Raw genomic sequence first — 23,445 nt, 5'->3', positions numbered from 1 at the left:
GACCGTTGCTTGATCGTGGAATCAAACACGCCTATTGACCAATCAGAGAGCTTGCTCACACTTATGTGTTATAGAATGAACAATTGATAATTCAAGCAAATGAGCCATCATTGTAAATGTGCCATGTTACAACCGTCCCGTAACACCCGTCCCGTTACAGCCGTCCCGTTACAGCCGTCCCGTAACACCCGTCCCGTTACAGCCGTCCCGTTACAGCCGTCCCGTTACAGCCGTCCCGTTACAGCCGTCCCGTTACAGCCGTCCCGTTACAGCCGTCCCGTTACAGCCGTCCCGTTACAGCCGTCCCGTTACAGCCGTCCCGTTACAACCGTCCCGTAACACCCGTCCTGTTACAGCCGTCCCGTTACAGCCGTCCCGTTACAGCCGTCCCGTTACAGCCGTCCCGTTACAGCCGTCCCGTTACAGCCGCCCCGTTACAACCGTCCCGTAACACCCGTCCCGTTACAGCCGTCCCGTTACAGCCGTCCCGTTACAGCCGCCCCGTTACAGCCGTCCCGTAACACCCGTCCCGTAACACCCGTCCCGTTACAGCCGTCCCGTTACAGCCGTCCCGTTACAGCCGTCCCGTTACAGCCGTCCCGTTACAGCCGTCCCGTTACAGCCGTCCCAGGACCACCAGTCTTGCTTCCACCCCCTGTGAACCTGCCTGGTTGCTAGCTTGTGCTCGCTGGGGGAGAAGGACTCTAATATTGAAGTTTTAAAGGATAGGTGTAGTTTGTGTTTTTAAAGTGTGTAAAAGATGATGTTTTTAAATGGGTAAAACGCTTTCAAATGATATTTATTTGGTAGTCATGAAAATCTGTTTATTTATTTTATTGTGTAATGTATTAGTTTTGTTCCGACTCTTTTGCAGGGTGGGTGTATGTTTAAAACAAATGCAAATACAATTTGTTTTAAAAATCTTCTTCTTCTTCTTCTTCTTCTTCTTCTTCTTCTTCTTCTTCTTCTTCTTCTTCTTCTTCTTCTTCTTCTTCTTCTTCTTCTTCTTCTTCTTCTTCTTCTTGCCTCAAATCCTTCTCCTTTCAGAAATGAGCAGCATGGAGTAAACCAAGTAATCAAATAATCGTTCATTAATCAGAGCAATCAACGGCAGACTGATTAACTCTGACGTTCTCCACAGGGACTGCGCTATGATTTCTTGTTGCACTGCATTCTGGGTATTTAAGGGCCTTGTTTGTTAGTAGAAGTTTAATGTGGGGTTTATGCAGTGGTGCAATGAGTCCTACACTACGTGACTTGGATTTCCATCACTTCCTGTCCTCTGGTCTGGAGGTCAATGGTTTTCTGAACTTGTTTTTGGTTGCTTGCCTGAAATAAGATTCGGACGTGAAGTCATGTGACCATGCTGTCGTTCCTTCAGAGCCTGAAGTTAGCCGTGTGCTGTTTTTACACAGAGATTTCCTTCAGTCTGAAGTCTGACTATAATGTCGAGCTAGACGTATTTGTGCAGATAAGGACGAGGCTGTCTTAGTAGCATCGATAGCATTCGACCCAGCAGCTGCTGCCATCCAATCAACGACTCCAGAAACATCCAAAAGTCAATATTTATTGAAAACGAAGATATTAAAGGTCACGATGTTATCATTCATGTTTTATCTAACCACATGTTCTCCTTCAATCCATATGGAGGCTGTTGAGCCATAAAAACAGCCTTCACTGCAAGAAACGATGACTGACATGTATAGACATCACATGATGACTTGAGCCCAAAGCTTCGTTTCAGCTCTCAGAAGATGCTTTCAATGTTAAAGGTCCTGTCATACTGTTTCTCATCAGTATATCAGCTCTCAGGTACATCCAGAGCCTGCAGTATCATTGCAGTATTACCCATAATCCCCTCTGTTTTAGCCCTGTTTCCAAAGTGCTGATTCTCTGTCTGTTACTTTAGATGAAAACAAGGAGCCCCTCCCCACGCCCCTCTGAGAGACATCTGGTTACAAAGAACTCAATGGAGCTCTAGAGGAGATTCAGGTGATAAGGGGGGGGGGGGGTACCTGGTTGCTGATTGGATAATGGTTACACAAGACATCATAACGTGGCCAAAATCTGATCAGATCATTTTCAATCAGGTTTTTATAGAAATGGATCAAAAAGAGAGAAAATCTTTGTTCCTGAAACTTTCAGAGTCTCTTTCCACAGAGGGGACACATGTTGATGTAGAAGAGACATGGAGAAGAGGGGACACATGTTGATGTAGAAGAGACATGAAGAAGAGGGGACACATGTTGATGTAGAAGAGACATGAAGAAGAGGGGACACATGTTGATGTAGAAGAGACATGAAGAAGAGGGGACACATGTTGATGTAGAAGAGACATGAAGAAGAGGGGACACATGTTAATGTAGAAGAGACGTGAAGAAGAGGGGACACATGTTGATGAAGAAGAGACATGGAGAAGAGGGGACACATGTTGATGTAGAAGAGACATGAAGAAGAGGGGACACATGTTGATGTAGAAGAGACATGAAGAAGAGGGGACACATGTTGATGTAGAAGAGACATGAAGAAGAGGGGACACATGTTGATGTAGAAGAGACATGAAGAAGAGGGGACACATGTTGATGTAGAAGAGACATGAAGAAGAGGGGACACATGTTGATGTAGAAGAGACATGGAGAAGAGGGGACACATGTTGATGTAGAAGAGACATGGAGAAGAGGGGACACATGTTGATGTAGAAGAGACATGGAGAAGAGGGGACACATGTTGATGTAGAAGAGACATGGAGAAGAGGGGACACATGTTGATGTAGAAGAGACATGGAGAAGAGGGGACACATGTTGATGTAGAAGAGACATGGAGAAGAGGGGACACATGTTGATGTAGAGGAGACGTGAGGAAAGGGATTTTGGTCCAGCCGTAATACGTGTTTTGTATAAGAAACTGAAAAGTGTTAATCCATGGACGAACGACTCAGTGAAATTTAACCCATGGGATTTAAACCCAGAGTCCTGTCAGGCTGATAGACAGATCTCAAACATCGAGCATGAAGAAAGGCGGCGTCATGCAGCCGGAACATCCTCGCTCCGAGCTAAATGAATGAACACATGTCTGAGATACTGCAGATCGTATATTGGTAGAAGTAGAAATACCCCAGAAAAGATATTTAGGAAAACCCTTTAAAATGTATTTGTCTTCGTGGATTGAAGCTCTGATGTTGGTACCAATAAGAGGTTTGGGCGACACTGAGTGTGTGTGGTGTTCAGAGTGACTGTGTGAACAAGTATACTTATGGTTGTTCAAAGAGGCCTATGATGCAGGGATGACGTCTTTTTCTAGACGCACCCGGAAAATAACTGCACATGGGTTCCCACGACAAAAAAGCATCGGGATTTCTCCGTGATCTCGAAACGAGGTCTGTGGAAAACGAACCCGTTTGATTAATGCACGTTTTGTTCAGCCGGATAATCTCCACACGTCTACTTTCATAATGTTCTAATCTTAAATCTAACGGCCAGAAGCTAAATGCTAACGTGATGCTACAAAGGAGCGACAGGCGAGTCCAGCCGCACGACTTCAACGTCACGCCGACTTCTGATCCAGATTCAAACACACAGATTCTAGATGGAACGAGTTGAAGTGTCTGAACACTTTGCAGGAGGCAGGGACTGGCTTTCAAGCAGAACAGGAACTAACTCAGAGGAGTGTTCACGTGTTCGGCGTAATGACGTTCAACGCCCTCCACGACTTCTGTAGTCCTGTTCAGCCGCTTGGTAACAACCATCGTTTCTCAGACACGTCCACTCTTCAGGAATCACCAGTGGGGTCCCTGCTGATGATTTAATGAGTAGAACAAAACGTGATCCGTCTCTTCAACGCGTCTCAACCTCAGACCGTAGTTCAGATAGTCTCCTAAACCCTACGGAGAGATCCCATTGGCTCTGAGACCAGGGAACAGGAAGTGGAGTTATGCTGACTCACTTCCAGGTTTTAGGACTCGTTCCTGCACCGCTCTGTATGGTCTTAAATCCCTGTGTTCCCTCCAGAGGACGTTTCTCTCCCACACACTCCCTCCTGCCTGAAACGCCTCCATTTACTTCCTGAACATAGTGACATCACTATAGAACACTCCTGCGATCCTATTGGCTAGCGCTTCAACACAATGTACGCCTGAGGCTAAGGCGCGGGACATCTCTAAGCGATTGACCAATCACAACAGAGCCGGCCAGCTAACCAATCCGAGCAGCTCTGGTTTCAGACAGAGGGTGAGCAGAGGTGCTGCAGAGCGATGAAGAGCTTCTCACCCCCTGCTCCTCCACACGATGCTCTGACCTCAGCCCATGTGTTCACGCTTCAGTCCCTTCGGCACGCTCTCGTCATGTTTCTATTTGCGCCTGAGCATCGTTATCAGCGCTGCTAAGCTGTTTCCCCGAAGACGAGATACAGTCGGCACTCGACCAAAACGTCCCCGTGCTCCCAGCTGCAGGGCGACTGGCAGCTCTTAACTGTGTTCACGCCATGAGGGCTGCTGTATGCGCCAGTCACATCACACGGATCAAAGCGTGCACGTAGGGTGTAAAATACATAAACACACATCCTCCATGTTCAGATCAACAGATTCACTCATACATGCGTGTTCTGATCGAAGTGGAACATTCAATCATTGGATTTGAAATTGAAAAGCGTTTTTAATTCAAACTTGAGAATCACTTCATGATTAAAGGAAGTTGAGAATGTCATTTCACTTTGAGGCTCACTGTCAGGACTCTACGCTCTGATTTGTAATAACATCAAGTCTTTTTCAGAACAATGTTGATTAACATTCGTCTGAAATACTACAAGCTCACAGCAGCCCGTTTATGAGACGTAGAACTGCTCAGAGTTCACAATAAACATCATTACATGTGTAAATCTAATATCCCGTCTACGATAAAACAGAGGCCAAAGCGAGGTTAAATCCCATTCCTCCCAACGCTACCTTCAGGGTCGCACTACAGAAATACGACATCCCAGCGCTGTGTGTATTACATGATGCGCGGAGTGAAGCAGGGAGGACTCAAACTCAGATAACACTGATAATACCTTTATTTCAAGGGCTCTTATCTTAACATATAACTCGGACAAACAAAACACTCCACGGTGAACTCAGTCACCAACAAAAGACGAACCAACACTGAACACAGGAACAGACTAAATACAGGGAGGGGTAATCACGAGACGAGAAACAGCCGGGCAGGGGAGGAGAAACACAGGGGCCACAGGTGAACACAATCAGACAACTAGACACACTAGGGAAGCTAACGACAGGGGGGAGGACACAGAGAGAGGGACCAGACAACACAAGGGAGACAGGTGAACACAATCAGACAACCAGACACACCAGGGAAGCTAACGACAGGGGGGAGGACACAGAGAGAGGGACCAGACAACACAAGGGAGACAGGTGAACACAATCAGACAACCAGACACACTAGGGAAGCTAACGACAGGGGGGAGGACACAGAGAGAGGGACCAGACAACACAAGGGAGACAGGTGAACACAATCAGACAACCAGACACACCAGGGAAGCTAACGACAGGGGGGAGGACACAGAGAGAGGGACCAGACAACACAAGGGAGACAGGTGAACACAATCAGACACACCAGGGAAGCTAACGACAGGGGGGAGGACACAGAGAGAGGGACCAGACAACACAAGGGAGACAGGTGAACACAATCAGACACACCAGGGAAGCTAACGACAGGGGGGAGGACACAGAGAGAGGGACCAGACAACACAAGGGAGACAGGTGGACACAATCAGACAATCAGACACACCAGTGAAGCTAACGACAGGGGGGAGGACACAGAGAGAGGGACCAGACAACACAAGGGAGACAGGTGGACACAATCAGACAATCAGACACACCAGTGAAGCTAACGACAGGGGGGAGGACACAGAGAGAGGGACCAGACAAGAAACAAGGAGGAAAACAAGACAGGGAGAACCAAACCGCAAAACACCCAAACCTAGACATAAAAACGTGACATAACCATACTTGCCAACCCTCCCCATTTTCGCAGGGAGACTCCCGATTTCATTGCCCTCCCCGGTTTCCTCCCGGGGACAAAATCAGATTTACTCAGGACTGTTTACACTCTGACTTTAATACAGCTACACCATTGTTTGGTTTCCATGGTAACGCGTCTCTTTAGTCACAGAAAACAGAACAAGAATCGACAACTCTACCCTCTGCTCAGTCCTTTGCTGTAAAATACAGGTCAGGCCCAACCCCCCCCCCCCCCCCCCCCGCGGTGGTTTTGAAATGCTCCCGATTTCTGAGGTCTCAAGGTTGGCAAGTATGCATAACATGAATATCGTGACACTATATAATATTCATCGTGTCGTTCTGCTCGATGTTCCGTACAGATGTTTGCAAAGTTAATTTTAATGTGTTTTCCAGAGAATAATGATTTGCCGTCAGGAAAAGAGACTCCGGCTCGTTCAGCGCTCGATTAAACTGAAATGAGTTTTTAATAATGTGTGTGTGTGTGTGTGTGTGTGTGTGTGTGTGTGTGTGTGTCTGTGTGTGAGTGCGTGAGTGTGTGTGTGTGTGTGAGTGTGTGTGTGTGTGTGTGTGTGTGAGTGTGTGTGTGTGTGTGTGTGTGTGTGCGTGAGTGAATGTGTGTGTGTGTGAGTGTGTGTGTGGGTGTGTGTGTGTGAGTGTCTGTGTGTGAGCGAGTGTGTGTGTGTGAGTGTCTGTGTGTGTGTGCGTTAGTGAATGTGTGTGTGTGTGTGTGTGTGTGAGTGTCTGTGTCTGTGTGTGAGCGAGTGTGTGTGTGTGAGTGTCTGTGTGTGTGTGTGTGTGTGCGTTAGTGAATGTGTGTGTGTGTGTGTGTGTGTGAGAGCTTCCCCAGAGCACGTGGTGCTGCTCTGCATGCACGAGGTGTGGATGGGGGAGTGACTCGTATGTAAAGAGCTTTGAGCGGATAAAGAGATTTATTAAATTGCAGCTCCGTTTTGTTGACTTTAATCATTTGTGTGACATTTATAAAATAATACGCACGACGAGAAGAAGAGCCCGCTGCGTTATCTCTCTCCCGTCTCTGGTAGAGTGATTTGCAGCTTTGTGCGGACCTCCGGCGCAGAGCGTGCCCTTCGCACCCCGCTGGGAGAGGCATTGTGAACACGGTGCTTCCTATCTGCAGGAAGCCGTCAGTCGGACCCTCCGCACGCAGCTCACCGTGATAACCTTCAGCCGTCCGTCCTGACCTTCCCCCTGACGCTATCTGCACGGCTAACATCGCCGCGCCTTCACACGAGGAACATACTGTGTGTATTTATATTTAGAAGTCGCTGTTTCTCCCTCGATCAGGAGCTTCGTTGTTCTCCTTCATAAAAGCAGAGAGCTGTCAACTACTCTTATCCGTCCTCAAATCAAAAGTTAGTTAAATACTCGATTCTGATTGGTCCAATGTGACATTCTGCTGATGACGTGGTGTTAATATGTGGATATGATCCTGCTGACCAACACCTGTAACTATCATAACCATTTGTTATCAGCATAGGCCGAGGCTATATACAGGACGGTCCTGCAGCTAACGTCAAATGACTATATACAGACCGGGCTATTATAGCATGCTTAAGCAAGTTTCGCGGGTGGTAATGTAGGGATAGGATTCACAGATAAATATTCTCACGACAACATTATTTTCAATGAGTTTCCCCTCAATATAAAATTGTGGCAATTAAATCTCTTTCCAATTGCTTAGCTTTTTATGCTGATTTCAGTCTTTTTTTTGGCTTATCTTTTTATGTTGTTTCAATCATTTTCTACTTTATATTTTCCAATGCACAATGTTTGACTTGTAAAGGATATCACTGCATACTTTAAAGACTACTCGGTTTTATTAAAACTGAAGGTTTTTTTTAAAGAATACGCCGACATTTTGTTGACGTGTAGTGATTTTGCAACACAAATCATTTATCGGCTACGCCGGCATTTTTATTTTAGAAATCGGAGAAACCGTCTTTTGAATTGTATGTAGTATGCTGTACATTTTTGTAATTTATCCTGCTGTAAACGTTAATTGTACACCTATTATATCCATATTTCTGTAGACATAAAAAGCCATTTCAGGGCTTCTGTGCAGGACCGTCCTGTATATAGCCACTCCCATCAGCATTTCCAAATCCAGTGGAGAATCCCAATGAACCAGGGAGATGCTGCCTTCAGGGACCAACACAGAACCCACGATTCTCTTCCTAGAACACCTCCTCACCGTCACATTTATTTTTGAATCAAGTTACTGTTATTTTCCTTTCATGCGTTTGAATGTAAGTTTCACTTCATTATTCTCCACCTTCAGCTGCAGGTGGTAACCCGTGAGAGAGAGCTGAGTGTGTGCAGGCTGTAGAGTTATTATCACCGAGTGGTTGAAGTACGGCCATTATGGGATGTAAAGTGTGTGTGGCTGCTGGACGAGACGAACTCCACGCTGTGAGAACTCCTGATATGTGTTCCCGTGTGTGCTTTGAAGAGCTTTCAAAGACCTGCTAATGGACCGCAGAGCTAGTGTTTACTTCCTCGTCTCAAGTGAATATTTCACCTCCTCCTTTCCCTCACTCGCGTCCCTTCCTTGCGTCTTAGCTCCGCCTCCGTAAGATGCGAGCGAGGGACACGAGGGCAGAGGAGTCCTCATGTATTGATTGGGATGTCCTCGTTCACTCAAACGTCACTCTGACGTCTGTTAATGATGCCATGCGCACAGCTGCACCCCCTCTCATCGGGCTGAACTGAGTAACCTTTAGAACCCGCCCATTTGTTTGTGAATATTTATTTAAATGAATGAATCTTTCTCTTGTTAGTCAAGGAACTCAATGTGTGATGGTTGGTCCTGCTGTTGTGTTCCGTTTTGGTGTAAAATGTACATTTAAAAAAAAAAAAAATCTGAATTGCAATAACATTATAATATCGGACCGATAATTATCGGTCCGATATTAGGAATTATGACGTCATCCCGATAAACCCGATACAAGTATTAATAGCCCCGATAATATACAATATATTCTTTGGGTACAAAAAAGAGAAAAGTCCTGCGGTGTGGGTGGATTGGGATGAGGGGCGCTTGTTTTTCACTCGGCTCCTCCCGTGTTGCCAGTACTGTGGTGTTAGTGGTTTAGGAAGAGGGGAGCTCTTCACAAATCCAGCGCTCCCTAACTCGTGCCTGGCTGTGACGTAAACGGCATGCGGCCGTGAAGCCAGGACAGAGAACAAACATGTCGTCGGTAGTATGGGACTATTTCAAAGTTTCAGAGTTCGATAGTTCGCTTGCTATTTGTATTAACATGCAGAAGTTCCACAAGGAGGGAAAAGGCAACGAGCTATAATACTTCCAGCCTGATCAGTCGCCTGAAACATCGCCATGGCTACGATGGTGTGTTAAAAGCGTACGAAGACGCCTGCGCTCAGGGGTGGACTGGGACAAAAATTCAGCCCTGGCATTTTCTGTCCAGACCAGCCCACTACATTATCAGCGGACTCTACATAGAAGTCCACTGATCTCGCGGCACCTTCTCTCATGCATACTACAAAGGAGTCATATTCCTTGATAGCAGTTTTTTTTATATGATTTATTTTTGCGATTTTCAATACACAACAATACAATGCATTACCCCTGCGATGTCTGACAAAACAACCCCAAGACACAATACATCAGTTACAATTAGACAATAATGTAATAATGAAATAAATAATAATAATAATAATAAAAGGAAAAAACAAAACAACCTGCGAGGCATTTTGTGAGCATTCCTGTGAGCTGTTGCGGTACAGGGGGCGACTCAGCCAATGGGGACAGACTCCAACTGGAGGGACTTCACATGTTCTAAGAAGGGTAGCCATATGTTTGTGACCTTTGTGAAGATCCAGCCTTTGGGCTGACACACTCCTCTCTCTCTGCAGCCTTTTCCCTCTCAGGTGCTCCAGCCTTTGGGCTGACACACTTCTCTCTCTCTGCAGCCTTTCCCCTCTCAGGTGCTCCAGCCTTTGGGCTGACACACTCCTCTCTCTCTGCAGCCTTTTCCCTCTCAGGTGCTCCAGTCTTTGGGCTGACACACTCCTCTCTCTCTGCAGCCTTTTCCCTCTCAGGTGCTCCAGTCTTTGGGCTGACACACTCCTCTCTCTCTGCAGCCTTTTCCCTCTCAGGTGCTCCAGCCTTTGGGCTGCCTGACTTGGTCTGGCTCTCTCCCTGAACCTGTCTGGGCTGGACATAGGGAAAGCATTTATCATTGGATGGGGAAATAACTCAAAACCACAGAATAATGTACAAGATAAACCCTTCCTCCCGCACCCCCCCTCCCTCACCCCTCCTCGACTCCTCCGTGTGCATTTCAGCTATTGGGACGTCCTTCAAAATGGCGTGTCTTGATCGATATCTGGGTCAAGTCCCGGAGGAGAGGAAGAAAGGATTCGAGGAGGGGTATTGGGACGAGCCGTATGTCTGTCTTCTTCTGCTGTTTCCTTTAGTGTTTACTTCCTGTCTGTCTGTCTTCTTCTGCTGTTCCCTTTAGTGTTTACTTCCTGTCTGTCTTCTTCTGCTGTTCCCTTTAGTGTTTACTTCCTGTCTGTCTTCTTCTGCTGTTTCCTTTAGTGTTTACATCACATTGCATTTAGCTGACACTTTTATCCAAAGCGACGTACAATAAGTACATTCGACCAACAAAATACAACCTTGAAGGAAACAGAATCATAAAGTACATCAGGTTTCATAGAGCCAAACATTTCAAGTGCTACTCAACTGGCTTTAGAGGAGCCAGTCCTTTGTTAGTATATAAGTGCTTTGTTAGTAGCACAAACTTCCTGTCTGTCTTCTTCTGCTGTTCCCTTTAGTGTTTACTTCCTGTCTGTCTAAAAACCTGTCTGAAAATGAGCTGATCAGATTTTGGCCACTTGATGATGTCATAACGATGTGTTGTCTTGTGTAACCATTAGCCAATCAGCAACAAGGTACCCCCCCCCCCCCTTATCACCTGAATCTCCTCTAGAGCTCATTGAGTTCTTTGTAACCAGATGTCTCTCAGAGGGGCGTGGGGGAGGGGCTCCTTGTCTTCATCTAAAGCAACAGACAGAGAATCAGCACTTTGGAAACAGGGCTGAAACAGAGGGGATTATGGGTAATGCTGCAATGATCTGTTTGGAGTTTCAGCCAATCAGAGACAGGCTCTGGATATATCTGAGCCCTGTGATATATTGATGAGGAAGAGGATGATAGGGGACCTTTACGTCGTTGTATTCTTCGTCATGTTAAACGTGTTTCCTGAGTTGAGTGGAAAGCACGTCTCTGATTGCAACTCGTCACGACTAAGCCGTTAGAAGGCAGCAACCTTTCTAAAGGAACACTCTGTTAGCTCCATTGTGGTGTCATCGGTGTACGCCTCCAGAGCCCTAATGCTCACATTTCTACACATTCCTAACGGGAGAATGTGCCCTGAGTGACAGGAAGTGGTTTGAGATAAACTGCCTCCACGCTCTTGGTTTGCCCTTCTTGGAAATGCCACGCTCAGCAGATATATAAATATATATTAAAAAGCCCAAGTGGCAGGTATCAATCAGTTCTGAAGCAGATCCAGGGATTTAAGACGCCGTCTGTGAGTTGTTGATTACTTTGAAGAAAAGACGGAGGGAGCCATTTGGATCTGCAGAAAAAGAGCCCAGAGTCGTGAAGAACTGTGATCACAGACGTGCTCTCACCTCGGGAGACGCGTTCGACACGATAAAGAAAATAAAAGAGGATTAGAATTATGAGCTGTCAAAAGTTCAGTGGAGCAGGTCCTCGTCTGCATGAACCACGTGACGATAACCGTTTTTGGACTTCCGTTGTCACAACTCTTCGATCTATATGGCGCTGGACCAGAGGTAAGCACAACATAAAACAGGAAGTGCAATGACAGGACGAGACAGGTGAACACAAAGACTAAACATACATCTAACCTGGGCGATGAAACAATCACATGAACCTGATGAACATGACATGAACAGTTTAGCAGACATGACGGGATGTCGTACTAACTTCTGAACTTCTGTGATAGCTGTTTAAATACTTTGTTAATGAAAGTGAAAGATAGAATCAAGTAGAAGTACTCTGATCCTGGACTTCAGTGAAAGTAGAAGTACTCAGATCCTGGACTTGAGTAAAAGTAGAAGTACTCAGATCCTGGACTTCAGTAAAAGTAGAAGTACTCTGATCCTGGACTTGAGTAAAAGTAGAAGTACTCTGATCCTGGACTTCAGTGAAAGTAGAAGTACTCAGATCCTGGACTTTAGTAAAAGTAGAAGTACTCAGATATTGTACTTGAGTAAAAGTAGAAGTACTCAGATCTTGTACTTGAGTAAAAGTACAAGTACTCGTGTCTTGTACTTGAGTAAAGTAGAAGTACTCTGATCCTGGACTTCAGTAAAAGTAGAAGTACTCTGATCCTGGACTTCAGTAAAAGTAGAAGTACTCAGATCTTGTACTTGAATAAAAGTGGAAGTGCTCAGATCCTGGACTTTATTAAAAGTAGAAGTACTCAGATCTTGTACTTGAGTAAAAGTAGAAGTACTCAGATCTTGTACTTGAGTAAAAGTAGAAGTACTCAGAACCTGGACTTTAGTAAAAGTAGAAGTACTCAGATCCTGGACTTTAGTAAAAGTAGAAGTACTCGTGTCTAGTACTTGAGTAAAAGTAGAAGTACTCAGAATCTGGACTTTAGTAAAAGTAGAAGTACTCAGATCTTGTTCTTGAGTAAAAGTAGAAGTCCTCAGATCTTGTTCTTGAGTAAAAGTAGAAGTACTCGTGTCTTGTACTTGAGTAAAGTAGAAGTACTCAGATCTTGAGTAGAAGTAGAAGTACTTAGATCTTGTACTTGAGTAAAAGTAGAAGTACCAGAGTGTAGGAATACTCTGTTACAGTAAAAGTCCTGCATTCAAAATATTCCTCAAGTGAAAGTATAAAAGTATTCTCATCTAAATATAGTGAAAGACAGTGAAAGTAGTCGTTGTGCAGATTGGTCCATTTCAGAATAATATATATGATATGTTTTATAAGTTAAACCGGTCACATAAAGAAAATGACTATCTACTATGAATTTGTACTTTTGTAAATTGTAAAACATCTTATTTTAAATACTACGTGCATGCCTTTTTATACAATCGTGTATCTATACTTTGCTGTAACCACGTACATTTCCCCTTCCAGAATAAACTAATTCCGATTCTGGGAAAAGTCCAGAGCTTTTATTTTGTAGTAGCCATTCAAAGTCTGAGTGTTCTGTCTCTTTGACGGCCGGACCTGTCGGATCCACCTCGGCCTAACGAGATCCGAGACTTTCAGAGAGCTGTTTTTATCCCGAAAGTTAAAGATGGAGGAGACGGACTCCTGACGGACAGCAGCGAGGCATGAATTCAGTTCCACTGGTCGCTGACGGGAGAAGAAGCAATAAACCTGAGTGAGGCTGTGAGTGATTGGATGTGACTCTTGTCCTCGACAACACTTACATTCCTTCAGTCATCAAACTCCTCCGACGTCACTCCGCCTCAGGTCCTGGAGGAGTGGGCGTCACTTTCAAAACAGAGTGCTTTCAGAGCTTCATTGTGATGCTGCTCATCCTGCTGTCGGTCCTAATCATCCTCTAATTGCTCGGATATGAGACAGCAGCACTTCTTATCACAGAGGGAGGACTCGGCGAATGATACGACTGCTTGTTGACACATCTTTTGCATACGCACGACACGGAGGAACATGAAGATTGGAGGCATCGGGGTCAGGATATCAGCCCCCGCTCTCTACAGATCCCCGATGTGTCAGGAACAAACGTATGCTGTAGAGCAGTGCTTCTCAAAGTGTGGTCCGCGGACCACTGGTGGTCCGTGAGCGCCCCCTAGTGGTCCGTGAGTATATTGGTAACATTTCACATTTGAAATACATTTATTTATTTAAGTTTTCCGCACTCTCGCGGGAATATCTCCGCAATGGAGCGAGCTTAAGTTTCACTTTCGATTGCATGATATAGCCCAGCGCAACACCTTCATCACACATCTGGCCACTTGTTTGTACCATTTTCAAGCGATTTGTAAAAAACGATGTGTTTTTCGATATTTGTGGAGTTAGGTGGTCCGCGAGTGTTTTTTTATTGGTTAAGTACGGTGGCTGGGAAGTGCAATGGACAATTACAAAGTGTGAAACACTTTAACAAAGCTTGAAACAAATTTACATTTTATAAAACAATATTACATTAGCAAATACACTTTTACCAAGGAAAAAAAACTTTAACATTAACGAAAACAAATGAACAAAATGCAAAACACTTTTACCATAACTGAAACAAATTAAAATGTCCCGAAACACATTTACAAACCAGAATCAAACCGGAAAGGGAATGTCCATCATACCGGAAGTGACGTCTTAGTGATTGACTCAAATTTAAATTTGTTTAGGTGAAAAGACCGTACGAGTGTGTTTACGTTCGGTTTGTCCGTTTTGTGGAAACAACCTGGGACAAGTGACACGGTTTTGCCTTTCGTGTGGAGGATCTCTGGAGTGTTTAAAGGACACGGACCAGACGGGTGTACCAAGCGCGCAGGGGACATCGAAACAGCCGGAAAATGCTAAACAAAGTAAGTGTAGTATTGCGCTAGCTTTGTGATGCTAATGTCAGACATGCAGTAAATAAAAGTGCAATCGCAGTTTAATATCAGTCAAATACCAATCCATGTCTTAACGGAATAGCATCGCATTGAGCTAATATGCTAGTTTTTATTTTAGGCTTTCCGTAAACCTTAATGCACACTTGCTATTGCTGATTGTTGGAACTGCTAATTTTTACATTTGTATTGGAACTATTCATACCAGCAGAACAACCAGGCCCATCCTATACACTTTTCATGGAGTAAAGAAACTCAAAGTCAAAAGAGAAACAGTCTTTTAACTGTGGGAAAGGAAGACTTAAACAAGACAAGAGACGAGTCCAGGTAAGCTGCATTATCCGTTTCATACACATCTCAGTGTCTCTGTGTGTCATTACTTATATCTCTCTGCTATTTTACTAGATAAACATAGGACTGATGTCGCCACAAGGAGTTGATTTAAAGCCTCGGAGAGGGAAAACACTCCCGTTGTTTACAGACCCGGAGGTAGCAGCACCTGCTATACTGGAACGAGCTGTCCAGAAAATGAAAGCCTTTAACAAGGACATGGATGAAGGACCGTACGTCCTTTTGTATCCAGACTGCTCGGAGGTTGTCAATGTGCCTGGTTCAGAAAAGCCATTCACATTGGCAGAATACAAAAGGACTTAGGAAAGGCATATGCCAGGATCACCCTTTTCATTTGCCTTGAGAAACATTTTAGAGGAGGTTTGTGGATGTTATTATTCAATATTTTTACATGTTAACATCCTCTACTGCAGCATACATAATAATGTGTTGAACGTTTTGCTTTTACTACAGGGCATGATACCTCAGACTCTGATTCGGATATTGTCATCACATCTAGGAGCACAGCTCCTAGACATTTGTATTTGTATTTCAGATAGTAATATCTGATACTGAGGATATGGGTCCACCCAAAACAAATACAGACAAGACTACTTGCTACAGGTAAGTACAAATGTTAGTGACACGAGAAAGACATTTTTGTTTGTAAGATGTTTTAACGTGGGAATGATCATTTCCTAACAGTACATACACAGACCTGTATGCACCATGTGTTGAAGAAGAGGAGCTGGTTGCAGTCAACATGACGAGTTTATTGGACACTGAAATGTAAACGGACAGCTATTACAGTGGCATTAAAAAAAAAATGTTCTCTGTACAATATTTCTGGTACAAAAATAATTTTTTTAAACTGTTTTTGCACCCTCTGAAATAGCCACTAACAAGGTCACTTTGTGTCCTTCACAGGGAGGAGATGAACGTTACATCACCTGCCATTACTGCTAACCTGTCCCAGCCGTTTGATCATGGAAGAGTCCGCCGGTTCAACATTTCAAGGGCTAATGTTTGGGATGGAGCAGTCGGAGGTTTCGAGCGTACATCGTATTCAGAAGACTGACATGCTGGTGAAATGCACTGATGATGCTGGTGTTTTCCAAGAAGGAATTGACTCGGGCGGTCCCAGGAGAGAGTTGTTATCTCGACTGATGAAGAATCTGAAAGACCGGCCCATTTCTGATGGACCAGACGGACGCCGCTTGGTCTACAATGCAAATGGGATGCATACGGTTAGAAGTGTACTAATACAATTGTTAATGATCATTAACCATATATATCACATGACATGATTTGTTGCTTGAACAATTTTCCAAAACGTTGAGTGTCATTACAGTACATTAAAGTATATAATACATAATGTTTTAATTTTGCAATATGAATACATGTATTCACAGCTGTTAGGGAGGATGAATACTACTCAGTTGTGCATGGAGGTGCAGGGCCACATTTCCTGTCAGATCTTGTACATTATCTTGCCGGCCAGCCTTCATTCAAAGCAACAGTTGATTTAATAACTGATGAAGAAGTGGGGAAAGCTTTACGAGAGGTGAGAATGGCATACAGCAACAGTGTGGTAGGGTGGATTATCATGTAGTTCCTGCAGTGTTTTGAGACATCTTTACTTTACCTTTATCACATACACCGAATTGGCTTCATCTTTTGTTTTGTGATCAGAATCAGAACACCCTTTTAGTCCCACCGAGGGGACATTCACATTGCTGGAGCAGAAAAGAGCCAAAGACAGCTTCATGTTACCTAAGAAGAATGATTAAAAACTATTAAAGATACACAATTTAAAAAAAACACATCCTGTAGTAGAGGATTTAGCAGCCAGGTATATATTGCACAAGGATAGTAGTAATGGGAATATATAAAGCTTGTAATGGAACAAAAATGGCAAGAATATACAGTACATGCAGGTTCAGTCTGTAGGGGATTGCACTTTGGACCGAAGGGTCGACGGTTCACGTCCAGATCAGACCAAAAAATACGGAGTGTGGACTGGTACTGGAGAGGAGCTAGTTCACCTCCTGGGCCACTGCCGAAGTGCCCTTGAGCAAGGCACCTAACCCCCAACTGCTCACTGGCGCCTGCTAGACTGGCTGCCTCTGCTCTGACCTCTCAACTGCATGTGCGCATATAACTGTGTGTATTTGTATATGTATGTGCATGATGTAAAAAGTGTGTACTGTATGTACCTGTATAAAAAACGCGTGTGTGTACGACAGAGTGGAAACTGAATTTCCCCTCGGGGGATTAATAAAGGTCCTTCTTCTTCTTCTTCTTCTTCTTCTTCTTCTTCTTCTTCTTCTTCTTCTTCTTCTTCTTCTTCTTCTTCTTCTTCTTCTTCTTCTTCTTCTTCTTCTTCTTCTTCTTCTTCTTCTTCTTCTTCTTCTTCTTCTTCTTCTTCTTCTTCTTCTTCTTCTATTGACTGGATTGTTTGTCCATTTTATAATCTTCAGATTGAGAATGCTGCCTCAGTGGATGCCTTGCGAGGAATGACCAGGAGACACAGCACAGTGTTCCAGACAGCAGGTCGTCTGAGACATGTGGCTTCTGTTGAAGGAAAGAAAGGAATTGTGTCGGACGACCTCCAGTGGTACGTTATTGGCCGAAACTCATCTGTAATTGACGGGTAAGATCATATTTGTATTCATGTGATTTTTTTTAAATGTATGTAAGAATGTTTTGTTTAAAATGCCTCATGGTCGCCCTCTTTGGTTTATTCTATGTTTATCTGTTAGCAATTAGTCAGTGTCAAAATGTGTGCCTGTGTAGTATAACTGGGATGGGATGTCCGTCTCCTTTCCCTGCCTGTCTGGTGCCCATCTTTAAGTGCTCAAGCCCCCCCCCCCCCCCCCCCTTGTTTTCGGAATTGGTTATTTAAATGTGACGAATTTTTTTTTTGCTCACTCTTCAGATTCAAGGAGGGTCTTTCAGCCCTTCAGCTTTTAAACGCACTTCAGCAACACCCTACTCTGCTGGCCCCGGTCCTGTGCCACTTGCTGCTCTGGAACTTGAGCGACTCTTCCAGCCTGACCTCAGTCCACCAGGGAGTGACAGGAGGCTTCGGGAAAGCCACACTTTGGGCGACTGGGCAGACCATCTCCTCGATTGGGAAGGTTTGTAAATCGCTGTTTTTATAACTATTTCATTGCCAAAATGAATCTGAACATGTTTTCTTTGCAGAAAGCCAGACTGCTGTGTCTTTGAAGGATGCTTTGATGTTTGCGACTGGGCTGACTTCACTTCCCCCATCTGGATTTGAACCATCGCCAGGAATAGAGTTCCTTGATGACTCTCCGTTCCCAATGGCAACCACTGGTTCCAACACATTGAAACTACCACTCCTTGACGCATACAATGTGTTTAAGTCCCAAATGGACTTTGGAATGCACAATTCTCCAGGATTTGGCTGTTTTTAAGTCATGTGACCATGGGCGGCGCCAGGATATTTTTGCTGCAGTAGCTAGCAGTTGCTATATGACAGCACGGCGTTGCTAGTTAATTTTAAATAAACAAACAATACCAGTGGGCCAAGCACGAGCCTGTTCATATTGTAGCAGTTCACCACTATTCAAGATCACAAGCCTTCAATGTCAAAAATGTTCTCTTTATTTACAGAACCAATCAATAGCGTAACACTCATGACTTTCACGTGACACACACTGGAAAACGCACACACATACACACACCTGGAAGGGGTGGTCTCTCCCTAACTCCCACCAACAACATTGCCTAAATAACGCACTTTTCTCCTCCTCTCCTCCCTCCTCCTCCTCCTCCTCCTCCTCCTCCTCCTCCTCCTCCTCCTCCTCCTCCTCCTCCTCCTCTCCTCATCAATTCCCCGTGTTAGATCTCACTGTCAGCACGCCTCGAACAATGCGCCACGTCGGAAAATACAACACATTCTTGATTCATTTAAAATGACAATTGTAACTGAGAGGAGTGACTGCTCATTTCTGCCGAGATGCTCAAAGGGTGAGACGCTGTGTCTGAGAATCCACTGACGAGCAGAATGTGTATATTCTGGAGTGGAGCTCTGCAGAGAGCAGGGTGGAGGAAATGAGGGCAGTGGATCATCACGGTGCGGAGAGAAGCAGCGCTAGTTCCACTGCAGCTCGTGGTAGCAGCTAGCTGGTCCTGCTGCTGCGGGTGCATCGGGTCAGTTGGCGGGGGCACCTGTTCTTCGTGGTCCCAATCCTCCCGGTTTTCATAGTGAACATCGGGATCCTTGTGGATAGCAGGGTTGTCCGGCTGGACCGGCTCCGTTGGAGATCGCGGTCGTTTACGCTGACTTGTGACTGTGAGAAATGTTTCCATTTTCGATCTACTGAGAATTAGCCAAATAACAGTTCACAGTAAATTACAACGACCCGCCCCTGATAGATCCCGCGAAAATGTATCATATTATACACATTCTCGCGGGCTGCGAGAATGTGTATAAATATGATACATTTTCATATCAAAACAATGGGGTTGCTAAGCCGTTGCTAGGCCAATTGTTGGAGTTGCTATAGCAACTCCTAGATACCCCCTGGCGCCGCCCCTGCATGTGACTGGATGACCCATTGAGTACAGACTCTATGAAGGTTGTTCATATAGTCGTTGTTAGATGCGAGCGTGTTTTTTTTATTTCTCACAGCTCATGTTGTCCATTTAGTTTGGGACAACATCAAAGTATTGTTCTATACCTATACAATCTTTATAAATACTCTGAACTTTGCTCTACTAATTTCACATTGCGACCCATAGCTTCTTTGTTGTAAATCAGTCATTCATTCTCAGGTTTCCAGTGAGTCCACATGGTTGAAATAAGACTTATACAGAAATGTTCTTTCTGCACTCAGTCACACCCACAGCATAGCATGGTTCGTGCTTGCTGATTGGAGCGTTGTTTGTTGTTATTAGGGTCTGAGACCTAGGTCGGCGAAGACCCTGTTGAAATTGGAAAAATCGGTCGCGCTACGACCGATAAACCTGCCACAAACAGGGAAAACGACCGACAAAAGCGCAGAAAATGTTCGTAAATAATGACGGCTGATAGGCCGCGTGAGCCCAGTCACGTGGGCGGAGCCAAGTGATTCCAAGTGAAATCTGAAATCTCAACGTATGCCATTTCCATGGAAACGCATCCCTCGCCAAAAAAATCCGATGTTGTTGTAAGTCAATGGAAAATTGTCCAAACAGCACCAGACTTCAGACTATCATTAATGGTCCGGCCCTCAACAGCTCTACGTGAATCGGAATCTCAACGTATGCCGTTTCCATGGCAACGCATCCCCCGCCAAAAAAAACGATGTTGTTGTAAGTCAATGGAAAATTGTCCAAACGCACCAGACTTCAGACTATCATCAATGGTCCGGCCCCTCAACAGCTCTATGTCAATTATGGGATGTCATCATATGCCGTTTCCATGGCAACGCGTCCCTCGCCGTGAAACACGGTGTTGTCCTAAGTCAATGGAAAATCATCCAAACAGCACCAGATTTCATATGATGTCTAATGGTCCGGCCCTCAACAGCTCTACGTGAAATCTGAAATCTCAACGTATGCCGTTTCCATGGCACGTATCCCCCGCCAAAAAAAACGATGTTGTTGTAAGTCAATGGAAAATGTCCAAACAGCACCAGACTTCAGACTATCATCAATGGTCCGGCCCTCAACAGCTCTATGTCAATTATGGGATGTCATCATATGCCGTTTCCATGGCAACGCGTCCCTCGCCGTGAAACACGGTGTTGTCCTAAGTCAATGGAAAATCATCCAAACAGCACCAGATTTCATATGATGGCTAATGGTCCGGCCCTCAAACAGCTCTACGTGAAATCTGAAATCTCAGCATTTGTCGTTCCATGGCAACGCTTCCCCTCGCCATGAAACACGGTGTTGCCCTAATTCAATGGAAAAGGTTCCAAACAGCACCAGACTTTAGGCTATCATTAATGGTCCGGCCCTCAACAGCTCTACGTGAAATCTCAACGTATGCCGTTTCCATGGCAACGCATCCCTCGCCAAAAAATCCGATGTTGTTGTAAGTCAATGGAAAATTGTCCAAACAGCACCAGACTTCAGACTATCATTAATGGTCCGGCCCTCAACAGCTCTAGGTGAAATCTGAAATCTCATTATTTGTCGTTTCCATGGCAACGCTTCCCACGCCATAAAACACGGTGTTGTCCTAATTCAATGGAAAAGGTTCCAAACGGCACCAAACTTCAGACTATCATTAAAGGTTCCGCCCTCAACAGCTCTATGTCAATTATGGGATGTCCTCATATGCCGTTGCCATGGCAACACGTCCCTCGCCATAAACGACGGTGTCGCTGTAAATCCAATGGACCTCAGTCCCTCAGTCCCATCGTCCCCCAATCTTCACTTTGATATCACCGGTCCATGCCTCAACAGCTCCAAGTGAAATCTGAAATCTCACTGTATGCCATTTCCATGGCAACGCGTCCCTCGCCATAAAACACGGTGTTGTCCTAATTCAATGGAAAAGGTTCCAAACGGCACCAGACTTCAGATGATGGCTAATGGTCCGGCCCTCAACAGCTCTACGTGAAATCTGAAATCTCACCATTTGTCGTTTCCATGGCAACGCTTCCCTCGCCATAAAACACGGTGTTGTCCTAATTCAATGGAAAAGGTTCCAAACGGCACCAGACTTCAGATGATGACTAATGGTCCGGCCCTCAGCAGCTCTACGTGAAATCTGAAATCTCACCATTTGTCGTTTCCATGGCAACGCTTCCCTCGCCATAAAACACGGTGTTGTCCTAATTCAATGGAAAAGGTTCCAAACGGCACCAGACTTCAGATGATGGCTAATGGTCCGGCCGTCAGCAGCTCTACGTGAAATCTGAAATCTCACCATTTGTCGTTTCCATGGCAACGCTTCACTCGCCATAAAACACGGTGTTGTCCTAATTCAATGGAAAATCATCCAAACTCCACCAGACTTCATATGATGGCTCCTAGTCCGGCCCTCAACAGCACTATATGTGTGTATATATACAATACTTTATTTTAGTTTTAACTGCATGGATGGATTTTTGTATGACATGTCTTATGTTTTAAACAAAAGATCAAATTAGATCGAATGTTATTTATGTAGCCCAAAATCAAAAGTTATATATTTGTCCCTGCGGGATTTACAGTTTGTACAGATCAACAAAACATGGATGACAGATTAAAAACATAATTAAATGACACCATAGACAACCATAATAATGTGAGGTGTACAAATTAAGGATCCAGGGGGATGTCAAAATTAGTGATGTTACGTATTGTGCCGAGGCTTCGGAGCGTGTGTCGAGTAATCCCCGAAGCTTTTTGTGAAGCATGTATCGAGGCTTGTATCGTTTTGGGCCAGTGACGTCATCGATGACAAACGAAGCCTCGCTGCCTGTCGATACCACGTGACTGCTTCAGGAAGCGACTCAGATCGGTTGAACCGTTGAACCCATGGATGGTTGAACCACAGTGCTGATATTACCCATGCCATGGATGTATTTATAAGAACCATATTACCCCTCCTGTACCCGGGTCCCGTGACACGATGGAATCAAGAGAGCTCAGACCCTCACTTATATAGAGGTCAGAACATGTCATAAGTATAAATAGATACAAGCATAAATAAATGTAGGAATAAAAACATGAATAAATATGTTGCAGTGTTTTCAGTGAGATTCAGCATGTGTGCTGCGGCTCAGCTGGAAAGCAGTCGACTCCTGACCGCAGGGTCCCGGTTCAACGACTGAACAATACTTATTTTTTGTTGTTTATAAAAGCTATAGCTAAATGAGATAATGTAGTTAATAAATGTATTCTTTGATATGGTTTAGCCTTTCTCAGGCTACAACATGGTTACGTTTATGAATATTATTAAGGAATACAAATCCCTCTTTGCGATGTTTACCAGCCTCCTTAGGCTTTCCATCACAATCATTAAACTGGAATAAATACAATATTGTTAACATGAAGATATGATTTAATGTTGGTTGTTTAGAGTTATGCTAAGGCTTTACTCATTGGGAACTCGGTATGACAGAGCACACTGTTGAGATGTCCAATCTGCCTGTTGTACACACTTTGACCAGCAGGGGGTTAGTGTTCAGATGAAGCCCATGATGAAGCCTCATGAGATGAACCCTTTTGCGAACCAATTGGCTGGAAAGCTTCAAAGCTTCATAAGGCTTCATTTCGCCATCACTAGTCAAAATGCTTCCTGCATGGTTTTCATGAACTGCAACACTAACATTTTATTTAAAATCCAAAGTAACAAGCAATGAAGCAAATATATGCACATTTTAAACATGTGAAAACGCCCTTCACCTCTCTCCCAATCAGCCTCATGTATTGAGTTCAGAGTGTGCAGCCAATTAAGCTGATGCGTGTCTGATTGGACGCAGGTGTGCTGCTCTGATGAGGATAATGATCGGCTAGAGTTTAAAAAAGCTCCACCGCTC

General features: G+C 44.6%; 1 pseudogene; it reads left to right on the top strand.

Annotated features, from left to right (window-relative positions):
- Nucleotides 1-14,866: 14,866 nt before the first annotated feature.
- On the top strand, nt 14,867-18,104 carry LOC117443018 (G2/M phase-specific E3 ubiquitin-protein ligase-like; annotated as a pseudogene).
- Nucleotides 18,105-23,445: the final 5,341 nt, after the last annotated feature.

The sequence above is a fragment of the Pseudochaenichthys georgianus genome, unplaced genomic scaffold (genome assembly GCF_902827115.2).
Source record: "Pseudochaenichthys georgianus unplaced genomic scaffold, fPseGeo1.2 scaffold_522_arrow_ctg1, whole genome shotgun sequence".
Lineage (NCBI taxonomy): Eukaryota > Metazoa > Chordata > Actinopteri > Perciformes > Channichthyidae > Pseudochaenichthys > Pseudochaenichthys georgianus.
Note: the sequence above shows the minus strand (reverse complement) of the source record. Positions and strands in the feature narration are given on the sequence as shown.